The sequence below is a fragment of the Callorhinus ursinus genome, unplaced genomic scaffold (assembly GCF_003265705.2).
Source record: "Callorhinus ursinus isolate GAN/ISIS: 27379988/994484 unplaced genomic scaffold, GSC_fseal_2.0 scaffold26, whole genome shotgun sequence".
Classification (NCBI taxonomy): domain Eukaryota; kingdom Metazoa; phylum Chordata; class Mammalia; order Carnivora; family Otariidae; genus Callorhinus; species Callorhinus ursinus.
The window spans coordinates 5848625-5863845 of NW_027397088.1; the positions used below are offsets into that span (position 1 = coordinate 5848625).

The following is a 15221-nucleotide window of genomic DNA, read 5'->3' on the forward strand; positions in this document are numbered from 1 at the left end:
TCTTTCTTTCTTTCTTTCTTTCTTTCTTTCTTTCTTTCTTTCTTTCTCTCTTTCTTTCTTTCTTTCTTTCTTTCTTTCTTTCTTTCTTTCTTTCTTTCTTCTCTCTTTCTTTCCTTTCTTTCTTTCTTTCCTTTCTTCTTCCCCTTCCTCAGCCCAGATTAACTGACAAACATGAGAACTTAGCCCATTTGGTTTGTGATGAAATCCAGGATTGATTAGCCATTCTCAGTGCTTAATTCTCCTGGACTGACCTAACCCAGTCACTTCTGATTTTCCAAGCTAGACTCTTGCATCGTCCTGGTGGAGGGAACATGTTAGCAGCCTGTCCAAAGATGAAGCAGTCTTGCCTTTTTATTTTACCCAACTTCCTTTGTCATTCTAGAAAGACTTCTTAATTTCTTACAAAATTATATGTTCTTTGAGATCAGGTTAAAAGTCAACTTTAAGCTGCTAATTTCATAAAGGCATCTTCTGATTGGTGACCAACATTTATTTGTGAGTATATTCTGTGTTTCTATCATCGGTGCATTTTCCTGGACCTCTCCTGGTTTTAGCACTGAAAGTACAGTACCCTAGGACTGGGAAAACCAGGGTAGTTGGTCATCTGACTTTTACACATCCTCAACTTCATGAACTTACCTAATGCTAAAAGCAGACTTTCCAAACCATATATTTGCCTTAAAATAGTGATTCCAACTCTGGTGAAGTCTCCACGTATGCCTTTGTCTTTCTGGTGGTTGTCCCAATCTGTAATGGTGTGTATCTGATCCACTTGTGTCTGGAGTGCTATAAATCCAATTAATATGGCAGTGAAGACACATTCTTGGATTGGGCCTACAGTGATTATTTTAATCCCAGATATAGCTGAGCACCATATCTTAGATCCAAAAATCTCATATGGTAAGCCTTAAAAAATATAACTCATATAAGCCTAGAAGTTCACATGACCCATTCTCAGTAAAGATGTCATATTTAAAAAGCAATTCAAGTTTTATGTATATTATAAACACTAACATATTGCTCATTTTATCCTTATTATAATAGCATTAAATATCACAAAGTGGAAAGAGTTATGGGTGAGTTCTGGGTACCATGGAGTTCTGTTGAGTGGTTCTGTGCCCTGATGAAGGTAGTAAAGAGGGTATCCACCTCTGTTCCCTCCAGCTTGAGGTCTTTGTTAGAGTCAGAAGTCTCCTTAAAAATCAGTCAGCATTGCTCTCCTTCAATAGTTTTCTACAGTGTATGTGATTAATAAATTCTGGGTGATTAAATGGCCTTGTTAAGCTCAATTTCTCAGAGTCATTGTCTACTAAATATTTCATTTTCCATTAAAGTTATGAGCATCTGTATCCTAAGATTTGTATAGAATATAGGTGGTAATTTTGGTGATAGACAGCTCTTCATGATTCTGTAAGAACTTTCCCATATGATCACTCTCTTTCATGGCTATCTGGGCTCAGCAGAATGGCAACATCACATTTAAAGACAGGCTCTATTTTGACACTGCACTCTGTGCTGTCCATCAGGGACCCCTACTTCACCTTTGATTTTTTACATAAAAAAGTTCAGTGATGCAAGAAGGAGGGTGGCAGCCTAAGGAGGAGGGTGGGTAGGATAGCTGCGTGGTGTGTACCTCAAGGGAGGAAACCAGTGCCTAAAGGAAGGTAAGTATTGGCCTGAAGGGGACAATGAGAAGGGACAGAAAGCTGGTAGTCCCTCTGAGCTCATGGAACTGGGGAATAAGTATAGAAGAATTAGCAGAACTTGCTCCAGAGGGCTGCAAGGGAAGCAGTTCCCTCAGGGGGAGCAAGGAGATAGAACAACCTTCAGAGAGGAAGTTGTGAAGAGAGCTGAGGACAAAGGTTTCAATTACAGGGTGAGGAAGATGTGAGTGGGCTCACTGCAGAGGAAGCTTTGAAGAAGAGCCAGTATTGGAAAGAAGAGCAGTGAGGTGATGAAGATCTCGTGGATATCATCACTGTGAGACAGGCCTGATGTTTGTCAGGAGTACCAGACCTTCACCACCACCTCTGGCCCCAGAGGACTCTTGTGTTCCTGAAGTGGGAACCTGCATCCTCCTCTGCACACACAACATGGAGCCCCTGCCACTACTACCCATGCTGAGAATCTGATGATGGGCTCTTCTTTCAGGCCTGAAGGCATTGGCAAGTAAGAGGTTTGCCTTCAGAAGACCCAATCCACAGGAGCCCAAACATAGCTAACGTACACTATGTACTGTGCCTGAGAGTCCCTTGCATCCTGTTACCCCCACAGAACTACCCCCTGCCAAAAGAACACAGCAGCTGAGATAAGCAGTTTTGGAATTTGTAGGGCCTAACACTTAACAATTGCTAGAACCTTCAACAGGTAAGGTATTAGCTGTTCTAACTCTGTTTCCTCATCTTTAACATGGGAATAATAATAGCTCATTATAGTAGTACATGGCCTCTTTGATTGAGAACCTAATTTGGATCTTTTTCAAAAGAAAAGTTTTGGGTTTGTTTTGTTTTTAGATTTTTTTTTTTTTTTTATCAGAGAGAGAGAGCCCAAGCAGGGAGAGCGGCAGGCAGGGGGAGAAGCAGGCTCCCTGCTGAGCAGGGAGCCTGATGTGGGACTCGATCCCAGGATTCTGGGATCATGACCTGAGCTGAAGGCAGATGCTTAACTGACTGAGCCACCCAGGCATCCCTCAAAAGGAAAGTCTGGGTAGAATAGTTTGAGATCTCTTTTCGAAAAGAAAAGTTTGGATGTAAGGAAGATGGTGAAGTAGGAAGCATCCAGAGTCCCTCTCTCCATGTAGACAAAAATTGCAGTGGCAGAAATCTCTCTGATGTAACTATTTTATACCCAGGGACTCTACTGAAGGCTTGCAACATCTAGAAGAAGGCATACATAGTAAGTTGTAGTTAATTTTGGTCACCTTCAACTCTTAACACAATAGCATTCCCCACACACCAGGCCCCTGGCAGGCAGCCATGCATATGTTCCTGAAGCAGCTTGCACACAGTTTGCAAGAGCTAGGTTGGGTGAGAAGGACCTTGTCCTCTAAATAACAGGGATCTGTCTTTGATCACTGATTGCTGCTTCTGATTGCAGAGATACAGACACAGAGATGGGCAACATTGTTATAGTTTTCATTACCATTTTTATAAACCCTGACTTCTCCAAAGTGCTTTCAGGGGGATTTAAACAGCTGGCCCGTGTTTTGGGAGACTTCTTTCCCTTCATGTTCCCCTTTTTTCCTTTTAGGGGCTAGACATTTAAGGACTAGGACATTCAAAAGCAACCACATACACATTTAAAATATGAATACATATATATTTGCACACATGAATTTAGAACATCACAGTGTGTACCCAGGGAAAGGCACAGGCTCAGAAAAGGCTTGAGAAGACTTTAGTTTACAACTCAGGCTGATTTCTATAAAAACAAAACCAAAAACCAGCAAGGGGAGAATCTGCATTCCACACTTAACACATGATAAGATTCAAATGTCCAGTGTTCAACAAAAAGAATCACAAGTCATATAAAGAAACAGGAAACTATGACACATTCAAAAGGAAAAAATAGAGAACAGACACCATCCCTGAGAAAGACCAGATGGCAGATTTATTAGACAAAGACCTTAAAACAACTGTTTTGAAGATGGTCAAAGAGCTAAAAGAAGATTTAGACAGAGTCAAGAAAAATGATGTATGAACAAGATGTAAATGTCAATAAAAAGAAAACATAAAAAAGAGATCACAAGCTGAAAACTACAAAAACTGAAATGAAAAATTCATGAAAGGGAATCAGAACCGCTTTAAGTAGGTGGAAGAAGTGGTGAACTTGAGGACAGGATCATCAACCTTCTCAAGTCCAAGAAACAAAAAGAAAAAAAGGCTAAAGAAAAGTCAACTGAGACTATAGGACATGTGAGATGCAATCAAGTGGACCAGCATACATGTTGTAGGAGTCTCAGAAGGAGGAGAGAAGAGGGCAAAGAGATTATTTGAAGAACCAATGGTTGAAAACTTCCCAAATTCGATTAAAGCCATGGAAATAAACATCCAAGAGGCTCAATGAACCTCAATAGGATAAACTCAAAGAAACCCATACCAAGAGACTTTATAATCAAACCATCAAGACAGACAATCCTGAGAGCTTGCTTCAGCAGCACATATACTAAAATAGGAACAATGCAGAGAGGATTAACATGGCCCCTGTACAAGGATGAGAGAATCTTGAAAGTAGCAAGAGAGAAGTGACTCATCACATACTATGGATCAGTAGTTGCAGAAAAAATGGTGATGGAGAACACAGCTTCCCCATTATCCCACGAGTGATTGGACAGCTATCTACAAACAAAAACATCTCTGGGAGACCTCTAGAGTCCACTTAGAAAGTTTAGCAACACAGTATAACAAAAACAACTGAGAATAATCAAGAATTGCATTTGCTTGTATCATCCCATCCCCCAAACTGGCATTGTGAAGCATCAAGAAGGAACTTGCCAGCTAGAAAGAGTTCCTCTCACCAGGAAAGAAGAGCAGGATGAGCAACAAGTTTTTCCAGCCTCTTGGGGCACTGCGCAAGTGACCTGCTTCAGTACCACCCCAACCAGACTAGCAAACCTGAAACACACAGAGCTAGCTGGAAACAAGGAAGAAAGGCAGTGGCTTGATTAGCAGACATGCAGTGAGAGCAGACGCAGTTTACAGAGATCTGATCTGCAGACAAACTCAGCAAACTTTGCTACTGACAAAGTCAATGACCAGCACAGTTGCCACAGACACCCTGCAGATTTTGCCAGATTTTACCCCATAGGTAAACATATTTGTTCACTGACACTAGTTGCTTAATTTCCTCCTCATTTTCTCCCACCCTGCCCCTGCCAGAGACAGCCGTCTGACAGCCATCCAAGGTCTCCGTGACTGCAGCTGTGCAAGTGTAAGATACCAGTCGCCTGAATCCCTCCTCGCCTCTGCCAGGGCCCTGGAGCCATGCCTGCAGCCCCCTTGGGCCTCTGCAGCTGCATGAGCACAAGACCCTAGCCTAGAACCCTCTCCCTGCTGAACCCCCTCCTGTGCCCTTCTGTGCCCATGGAGGTTAGCCCCTCTAAGTGTGTATCTACATACCACCAGGCTGAGGCCTATCATCTGCCTCCACAAGAGTATGCATGCCCTGGGGGTAGGAATGGGGGGAGAGGGTAAAGCCACAGGTGAGCATGCCAACAGCCAGAGTCTTCCCCCCATCCAATTGCTTGTGGGCCTGGATCAGGCCCTGCCTTCTGTCACTGGCCAGCAGCACTATGCCCAGCAGCTAGCCCCTTCCACCGTGTACCTGCATGACCCTTGGGTGATTCCTGTCACTGACCTCCACTACAGTGTGCATGCCTGGGAGGAGGATATGCAGCCACAGGAGAGCAGCCTGATAATCAGGGCCAGTTTCTGGCAAGCTCATAGTTGGCCCCAGCCCTTGGTATCTGCCTTGGCCCCATCACTATGTATGTGTCTGTAACACCCCTGCCACTACATAGGCACCTGCAGCTGACCCCCACAGCTGAGTGTGTGCACACTTATGGTTCTGGCCACCACCACTGCCTGCTGAGGTTCCTGGTACCCAGAAGTGCTGCTGAAGACTCCAAAAGCTCTTGTAGCCACAGCAGACCCTTTGAAGTTCTCACCAAACACCATACAGTTGTTAATGTTGTGGACCCCATTGACCTGAGCCAAAGAGACATCATGCCCTCTCGGACCCAATGCTGCCTTGTGTCCACCTTACACCATTAGACCCAGGGTCACAGCGCAGTCCAGCATGCCCCCATCCACGGTGAAAGCTTCTCTTCCTGAAATCAATCTATAAAGTCTAGAAGAGGTGACTGCTTCAGACACCTACACAAGGCTACAGGGATCATGAAGAATGGAGGAACATGTCTCCACCAAAGGAATACAGTAAACTTCCATTAATTGTCACCAAAGAAATGGAGATGTAGGAATTGCTGAACAAAGAATTCAAAAAAATCTCTTGATGCTCAGAGAACTACAAGAAAACATAGATAATGGGGCACCTGGGTGGCTCAGCCATTAAGCGTCTGCCTTCGGCTCAAGTCATGGTCCCAGGGTACTGGGATCGAGCCCTGCATCCGGCTCCCTGCTCAGCAGGAGGCCTGCTTCTCCCTCTCCCACTCCCCCTGCTTGTGTTCCCTCTCTCACTGTCTCTCTCTCTCTCTTTCAAATAAATAAATAAATAAAATCTCTGTCAAATAAGTAAAATCTTTAAAAAAAATAAAATAAAATAAAACTTAAAAAAAAAGAAAACATAGATGAATGATTTAACAATATCAGGAAGGCAAAACAAGAACAAAATAAGAAGTTCAACAAAGAGATAGAAAACATTAAAAAGAATCAAATGTTGGAGCTGAAGAATGCAATGTCCGTACACACCTCAACACAAGAACGGCTATCTATGACAAGCCCACAGATGATAGCATCCTCGATGGGGAACATCTGAAAGCTTTTCCTCTAAGATAAGAAATGAGACGGGGCGCCTGGGTGGCTCAGTCGTTAAGCGTCTGCCTTTGGCTCAGGTCATGATCCCAGAGTCCTGGGATCAAGCCCTGCATCAGGCTCCCTGCTTGGCTGGAAGCCTGCTTCTCCCTCTCCCACTCCCCCTGCTCGTGTTTCCTCTCTGTCTCTCTCTGTCAAATAAATAAATAAAATCTTAAAAAAAAAAAAAGAAATGAGACAAAGATGCTTACTCTTACCACTTTTATTCAACATAGTACTGGAAGTCCTAGCCAGAGCAATCAGGCAAGAAAAAGAAATAAAAGCCATCTAAACAGGAAAGAAAGAGATAAAATTATCTTTGTTGCAAATGCTATGATATTACATAGAGAAAATCCTAAAGACACCACAAAAAAACTGCTAAAATGAATCAATAAATTCAGTAAAGTCTCAGTATAAAAAATCAACATACTGGGGTACCTGGGTGGCTCAGTCATTAAGCATCTGCCTTCAGCTCAGGTCATGATCCCAGCTTCCTGGGATCAAGCCCCGAGTTGGGCTCCCTGCTCAGCAGGGAGTCTGCTTCTCCCTCTCCCACTCCCCCTGCTTGTGTTCCTGCTCTCGCTATCTCTCTCTCTGTCAAATAAATAAATAAAATCTTTTTAAAAAATTAAATAAATATAAATAAATAAATAATCAATATACTAAAAACAGTTGAATTTCTTATATGCAACTGGTGAATAACTGAGCTCTACCTCTGAAATAAATAATACACTATATGTTAATTAATTGAATTTAAATAAAATCAAATAAAAATTAAAAAAATAAAGTGAGATTGTACAAATCTGTAGCTTGTGATAGCAAAAAAAATTTTTTAAGTTGCATTTCTATACACTAACAACAAATCATATGGGAAAGAAATAAAGAAAACAATCTCATTCATTCGTAGGAAAAAATTTAACTGAGGAGGTAAAAAATCTATACCCTGAAAACTACAAGACTCTGATGAAAGAAATTGAAGAAGACACAAATGGAATGATATCCCATGTTCATGTATTAGAAGAATTAGTATTGTTTGAATGTCCATATTATCAATAGCCATCTATAGATTCAGTGCAACCCCTATCAAAATTCCAATGGCATTTTTCATAGAAATAGAAAAAACAATACTATAATTTGTATAGATCTACAAAAGAACCACATAGTCAAAGCAATCCTAAGAAAGAAGAACAAAGGTGGAGGTATCACATTTCCTGATTTCAAACCAGACCACAAAGTTATAGAAATCAAAACAGTATGGTACTGGAAAAAAATAGACCAAAGGAACAGAATCAAGAGCCCAGAAATAAATTATTGCATATACAGTTGATCTTTGAACAATGCAAGGGTAAAGGGTGCCCCCAACCCCCTGCCTGGGCAGTTGAAAATTTGTGTATAACTTTGACTCCCCAAACTTAACTACTAACAGCCTGCTGTTGACTGGACACCTTACCAATAACATAAACAGTTGATTAATATGCATTTGTATGTTATATGTATTATATACTTTGTCCTTACAATAAAGTAAGCTAAAGGGAAAAAAGTTTTAAGAAAATCTAAGGAAGGGAAAATACATTTATGGTACTACGCCGTATTTATCAAAAAATAAGTCCACATATAAGTGGATCCACACAGTACAAACCTGTGTCGTTCAAGGGTCAACCGTACAGCCAACTAATATTTGACATGGAAGCCAAGAATACTCAATGGGAAAAGGATAGTATCTTCAATAAATGGTATTGGGAAAATTGGATAACCAGATGTAGAGGAATAAAATCAGACCCCTCTCTTACACCATTCACAAAAAATGAACTTGAAATGGATTAAAGACTTAATCAAAAGACCTGAAACCATAAAACTACAAGTAGCTTCTATGGGACATTAGTTTTGGCAGGAATATCCTAGATATGACAACAAATGCACAAGCAACTAAAACAAAAAGAAATGAGTGGGACTACATCAAATTAAAAGACTTCTGCACAGCAAAAGAAACAATCAACAAAAATAAAAGGCAACATATGGAATGGGAGAAAATATTTGCAAATCATATATCTGTTAAAGGATTAATATCCAAATCCTATGAAGAATTAATGTAATTCAATAGCAAAAAACAAACAGCCTGATTTTAAAATGGGCAGAGGAACCAAATAGACATTTTTCCAAAGAAGATATACAAATAGCCAAGAGGTATATGAAAAGATGCTCATCATCACTAACCAGCAGGAAAATGCAACCAGAATCTCAATGAGATATCACCTCACACCTGTTAGGATGGATACCATCAAAAAGACAAGAAATGACAAGTGTTGGTGAGGATGTGGAGAAAAGGGAATCCTTGTGCACTGTTGTTTGGAATGTAAATTGGTACAGCCACTATGGAAAACAGTATGGAGGTATCTAAAAAAAAAAATTAAAAATAGAACTGCCATATGATCCTGCAATTCCACTTCTGGATATACATCCAACAGAAATGAAAATAGGATCTCAAAGAGATATCTGCACCCTCATGTTCATTGCAGCATTATTCACAAAAGCCAAGATATAGAAACGATCTACATGTCCATCAAAGGATTCATGGACAAAAAAGACACGGTGTATATATAATGGAATATTATTCAGCCATGAGAAAGAAGAAAATATTGCCATTTTGACAACTTGGATGAACCTTGAGGACATGAAATAAGTCAGACAGAGAAAGACAAATGCTGTATGATATCACTTATATATGAAATCTAAAAAAGTCAAATTCAGATAAACAGAGAGTAGAGTGTTGGTTACCAGGGCCTGGATAAACCCTTTCCTCCACTCCAGTTCACTAACAGTTCCACAGAGCCCAGAACTAAGGAAATAGGAACGGCTGGCTGTAGAGTAAAGTCTCTGACTTTGGCCATGGAGCCAGTAATGCAGAGGAGGGGCTTGAGGGGAGAGAGAAAGAGAGGGGGGTGGAAAGGAGAGAGAGGAGGAGAGAAGGAGGGACAAGAGAGACAGAAAGAGAGAAGAAGGATGTCACTCACTGGGAAATAAGTAGCAACAGACTTTTGTCAGAAATAGAAGAAACAGATTTCTCTAGAATACCATGGGTAAAGGACTCTGTTCTCAAATGTGGAGCAATCAACTCTGGGAGCTTACTGTAAATAGTAATAAGTGCTCTGACACAATAAAGCAACATTCATTTAAAAATTGGACATTGAAACCAGAATCTCTGGGCAATTATTTATAATATTTTTTATGGTGCCAATTTTAAATACAGTTTTATTTAAGACATTGCATTTTCCACTTAACAATACAGTGCTTAAACAGACCTATAACCACTAAGGAAATTGAAGCAGTCATCAAAAATCTCCCAAGAAACAAAAGCCCAGGGCCAGATGGCTTCCCAGGGGAATTCTATCAGACATTTAAAGAAGAATTAATACCTATTCTCCTGAAACTGTTCCAAAAAATAGAAATGGAAGGAAAACTTCCAAACTCATTTTATGAGGCCACCATTACCTTGATCCCAAAACCAGACAAAGATCCCATCAAAAAGGAGAATTACAGACCAATATCCTTGATGAACATGGATGCAAAAATTCTCACCAAAATACTAGCCAATAGGATCCAACAGTACATTAAAAGGATTATTTACCACGACCAAGTGGGATTTATCCCTGGGCTGCAAGACTGGTTCAACATCCGCAAATCAATCAATGTGATACAATACATTAACAAAAGAAAGAACAAGAATCATATGATCCTCTCAATAGACGCAGAAAAAGCATTTGACAAAGTACAGCATCCTTTCTTGATCAAAACTCTTCAGAGTATAGGGATAGAGGGTACATACCTCAATATCATAAAAGCCATCTACGAAAAACCTACAGCGAATATCATTCTCAATGGGGAAAAGCTGAGAGCTTTTCTCCTAAGGTCAGGAACGCGGCAGGGATGTCCACTCTCACCACTGCTATTCAACATAGTATTAGAAGTCCTAGCCACAGCAATCAGACAACAAAAAGAAATCAAAGGCATCCAAATCGGCAAAGAAGAAGTCAAACTCTCACTCTTTGCAGATGATATGATACTTTATGTGGAAAACCCAAAAGACTCCACCCCAAAACTGCTAGAACTCATCCAGGAATTCAGTCAAGTAGCAGGCTATAAAATCAATGCACAGAAATCAGTGGCATTCCTATACACCAACAACAAGACAGAAGAGAGACAAATCAAGGAGTCGATCCCATTCACAATTGCACCCAAAACCATAAGATACCTAGGAATAAATTTAACCAAAGAGGCAAAGGATCTGTACTCAGAAAACTATAAAATACTCAGGAAAGAAATTGAAGAAGACACAAAGAAATGGAAAAACGTTCCATGCTCATGGATTGGGAGAACCAACATTGTGAAGATGTCAATGCTACCTAGAGCAATCTACACATTCAATGCAATCCCCATCAAAATACCATCCACTTTTTTCAAAGAAATGGAACAAATAATCCTAAAATTTGTATGGAACCAGAAGAGACCCCGAATAGCCAGAGGAATATTGAAAAAGAAAAGCAAAGCTGGCGGCATCACAATTCCGGACTTCCAGGTCTATTACAAAGCTGTCATCATCAAGACAGTATGGTACTGGCACAAAAACAGACACAGAGATCAATGGAACAGAATCGAGAGCCCAGAAATGGACCCTCAACTCTATGGCCAACTTATCTTTGACAAAGCAGGAAAGAATGTTCAATGGAAAAAAGACAGTCTCTTCAACAAATGGTGTTGGGAAAATTGGACAGCCACATGTAGAAGAATGAAACTGGACCATTTCCTTACACCACACATAAAAATAGACTCCAAATGGTTGAAAGACCTCAATGTGAGACAGGAGTCCATCAAAATCCTAAAGGAGAACACAGGTAGCAACCTCTTCAACCTCAGCCACAGCAATTTCTTCCTAGAAACATCACCAAAGGCATGGGAAGCCAGGGCAAAAATGAACTATTGGGATTTCATCAAGATAAAAAGCTTTTGCACAGCAAAAGAAACAGTCCACAAAACCAAAAGACAACCGACAGAATGGGAGAAAATATTTGCCAATGACATATCAGATAAAGGGCTAGTATCCAAAATCTATAAAGAACTTATCAAACTCAACACCCAAAGAACAAATAATCCAATCAAGAAATGGGCAGAAGACATGAACAGACATTTTTCCAAAGAAGACATCCAAATGGCCAACAGGCACATGAAAAAGTGCTCAACATCGCTCGGCATCAGGGAAATCCAAATCAAAACCTCAATGAGATACCACCTCACACCCATCAGAATGGCTAAAATTAACAAGTCAGGGAACAACAGATGTTGGCGGGGATGTGGAGAAAGGGGAACCCTCCTACACTGTTGGTGGGAATGCAAGCTGGTGCAACCCCTCTGGAAAACAGCATGGAGGTTCCTCAAACAGTTGAAATTAGAGCTACCATTCGATCCAGCAATTGCACTACTGGGTATTTACCCCAAAGATACAAATGTAGGGACCCAAAGGGGTATGTGCACCCCAATGTTTATAGCAGCAATGTCCACAATAGCCAAACTGTGGAAAGAGCCAAGATGTCCATCGACAGATGAATGGATAAAGAAGGTGTGGTATATATACACAATGGAATATTATGCAGCCATCAAAAGGAATGAGATCTTGCCATTTGCAACGACGTGGATGGAACTGGAGGGTGTTATGCTGAGTGAAATAAGTCAATCAGAGAAAGACATGTATCATATGACCTCACTGATATGAGGAATTCTTAATCTCAGGAACAAACTGAGGGTTGCTGGAGTGGTGGGGGGTGGGAGGGATGGGGTGGCTGGGTGATAGACATTGGGGAGGGTATGTGCTACGGTAAGTGCTGTGAATTGTGTAAGACTGTTGAATCACAGATCTGTACTTCTGAAACAAATAACGCAACATATTTTAAGAAAAAAGAAAAAGAAGATAGCAGGAGAGGAAGAATGAAGGGGAGTAAGTTAGAGGGGGAGACGAACCAGGAGAGATGAGGGACTCTGAAAAACAAACTGAGGTTTCTAGAGGGGAGGAGGGTAGGGGGATGGGTTAGCCTGGTGATGGGTATTAAAGAGGGCACATTCTGCATGGAGCACTGGGTGTTATGAACAAACAATGAATCATGGAACACTACACCAAAACAAATGATGTAATATATGGTGATTAACATAACAATAAAAAATTAAAAAAAAACAATACAGTGCTTATAAAGCACAATGTTTATTTCCTTTCCCTGTGCACATATTCCATACTCAAGTATCAAGAATGCCCAGTTTATTTACTATAGCAGCTCAACATTAAAACTGCCATGGAATTTGCTACAAATTTGGGTCCTTCAAATATTTTGTGTGGAACAACGTTAGACCTTCTCAGGTTGGCTTAATCAACCTCTTTGATGGTGGGTCCAGAGGAGGCACCACCAGAGTGGGGAGCTCCACCACCAGAGAAGCCTTCAGGCATTCCTCCTGGCATGCCCCCCTGCACTCTGGTACAGTTGGTAATGATGGGATTGCAGACTTTCTCCAGCTCTTTCTGCTGGTGTTCAAATTCTTCCTTCTCTGCAGTCTGGTTCTTATCAAGCCAATTGATGATTTCATTGCACTTGTCAAGAATCTTCTGTTTGTCCTCATCATTGATCTTGCCCTGAAGTTTTTCATCTTCACAGTTGCTTTCATGTTGAATACATAAGACTCAAGTGAATTCTTGGAAGACACCTTGTCCCGCTGTTTCTCATCTTCAGCTTTGTACTTCTCAGCTTCTGGGACCATGCGCTCAATGTCTTCCTTGCTCAAGTGGCCCTTGTCATTAGTGATGGTAATCTTGTTCTCTTTTCCTGCGCTTTTATCCACAGCAGGGACACTGAGGATACCATTAGCATCAATATCAAAAGTGACTTCAATCTGAGGAATGCCACGAGGGGCAGGAGGGATGCCTGTGAGTTCGAACTTGCCAAGTAGGTTGTTATCCTTGGTCATGGCACGCTCACCTTCATACACCTGAATAAGCACACCAGTCTGGTTGTCAGAGCCGGTAGTGAAAGTTTGTGTCTGTTTGGTAGGAATGGTATTATTACGCTTGATGAGAATAGTCATGACTCCTCCAGCAGTTTCAGTGCCAAGAGAAAGTGGAGTGACATCCAACAGCAGCAAATCTTGAACATTTTCAGATTTGTCTCCAGAAAGGATGGCTGCCTGGAGAGCTGCAACCGTAAGCAACAACCTCATCAGGGCTGATGCTCTTATTCAGTTCTTTTCCACTGAAGAAATCTTGTAGAAGTTTCTGAATCTTAGGAATACACCCACCAGGACCACCCACCAGGACAATATTATGGATCTGAGACTTGTCTAGCTTGGCATCCCGGAGGGCTTTCTCTACAGGTTCCAGGGTGCCACGGAACAGATCAGCATTTAATTCTTCAAACCGGGCATGAGTAATAGAGGTATAGAAGTCGATTCCTTCATATAGAGAATCAATCTCAATACTGACCTGCGTGCTGGAAGAAAGTGTGCAATTAGCACGTTCACAAGCAGTATGGAGACGACAAACTGCCCTCTTGTTTTCACTGATGTCCTTCTTATGTTTGCACTTGAACTCTGCAATAAAATGGTTGACCATTCTGTTGTCAAAGTCTTCTCCATCCAAGTGGGTGTCTCCAGCTGTGGATTTGACCTCAAAGATCCCACCTTCAATAGTAAGGATTGACGCAACAAAAGTGCCACCTCCTAAGTCAAAGATCAGCACATTTCTTTCAGCACCAACCTTTTTGTCTAAGCCATAAGCAATAGCAGCAGCAGTTGGCTCATTGATGATTCAAAGTACACTGAGACCAGCAATAGTTCCAGCATCTTTGGTAGCCTGATGCTGAGAGTCATTGAAGTATGCAGTACTGTGACAACTGCATTGGTAACAGTCTTCCCAAAGTAGGCCTCTGCAATTTCCTTCATCTTCATCAAAACCATAGAGGACACCTCCTCTGGATAGAAACTTTTTGTCTCTCCCTTGTATTCTACTTGGACCTTGGGCCTGCCAGCATCATTCACCACCATGAAAGGCCAATGCTTCATATCAGACTGGACAACAACATCATCAAGTCTACGTCCAATCAGGTGTTTGGCATCAAAAACTGTGTTGGTGGGGTTCATCGCAACTTGATTCTTTGCAGCATCACCGATCAATCGTTTGGTGTCAGTGAAGGTGACATAACTTGGGGTGGTTCAGTTTCCCTGATCACTGGCAATTATTTCCACTTTCCCATGCTGGAAGACACCCACACAAGAGTAGGTGGTGCCAAGGTCAATGCCAACTGCAGGTCCCTCAGACATGGTTGCTTCTGTGTGGGCCTGGCTCGGCTTGAGAAGAAAACAGCTGTCTGGTGATCTAGCCCAGCGTTCAATGAGACCCTATAATATTTTTAATATTGTTTCCATGTTAACCGTAGAGAAAATTGCATATAGCTCCTGTTCCGTTTGAAAGAATGCCAGCCATTTTCAATGAAACCCTTTGTTGTTTTCATGAAGTCCCAAGGTAAGGGCCCTTGCATATATAGCAGTGAGTGTGTTCTGCCTAACTATTACAGCAAAAAAATTCTAAAACCCAATGTGGGCAAGAACAGATAAACAGCCCTGCTCCCAGAATGTGTCTTAACCAGAGGTAATATGGTCTGGTTA

General features: G+C 41.3%; 1 protein-coding gene, 1 non-coding gene and 1 pseudogene across 2 annotated transcripts in view; 1 reads left to right on the plus strand and 2 right to left on the minus strand.

The window, feature by feature from the left end:
* Positions 1 to 15221, minus strand: part of LYRM4 (LYR motif containing 4) — a 264652-nt gene that overhangs the window by 39865 nt on the left and 209566 nt on the right. The window lies entirely within an intron of this gene.
* Positions 4145 to 4247, plus strand: LOC112838427 (U6 spliceosomal RNA). Its single transcript, XR_003211985.1, has one exon. It is a non-coding gene; the product is annotated as a U6 spliceosomal RNA (small nuclear RNA).
* On the minus strand, positions 12933 to 14887 carry LOC112838230 (heat shock cognate 71 kDa protein pseudogene; annotated as a pseudogene).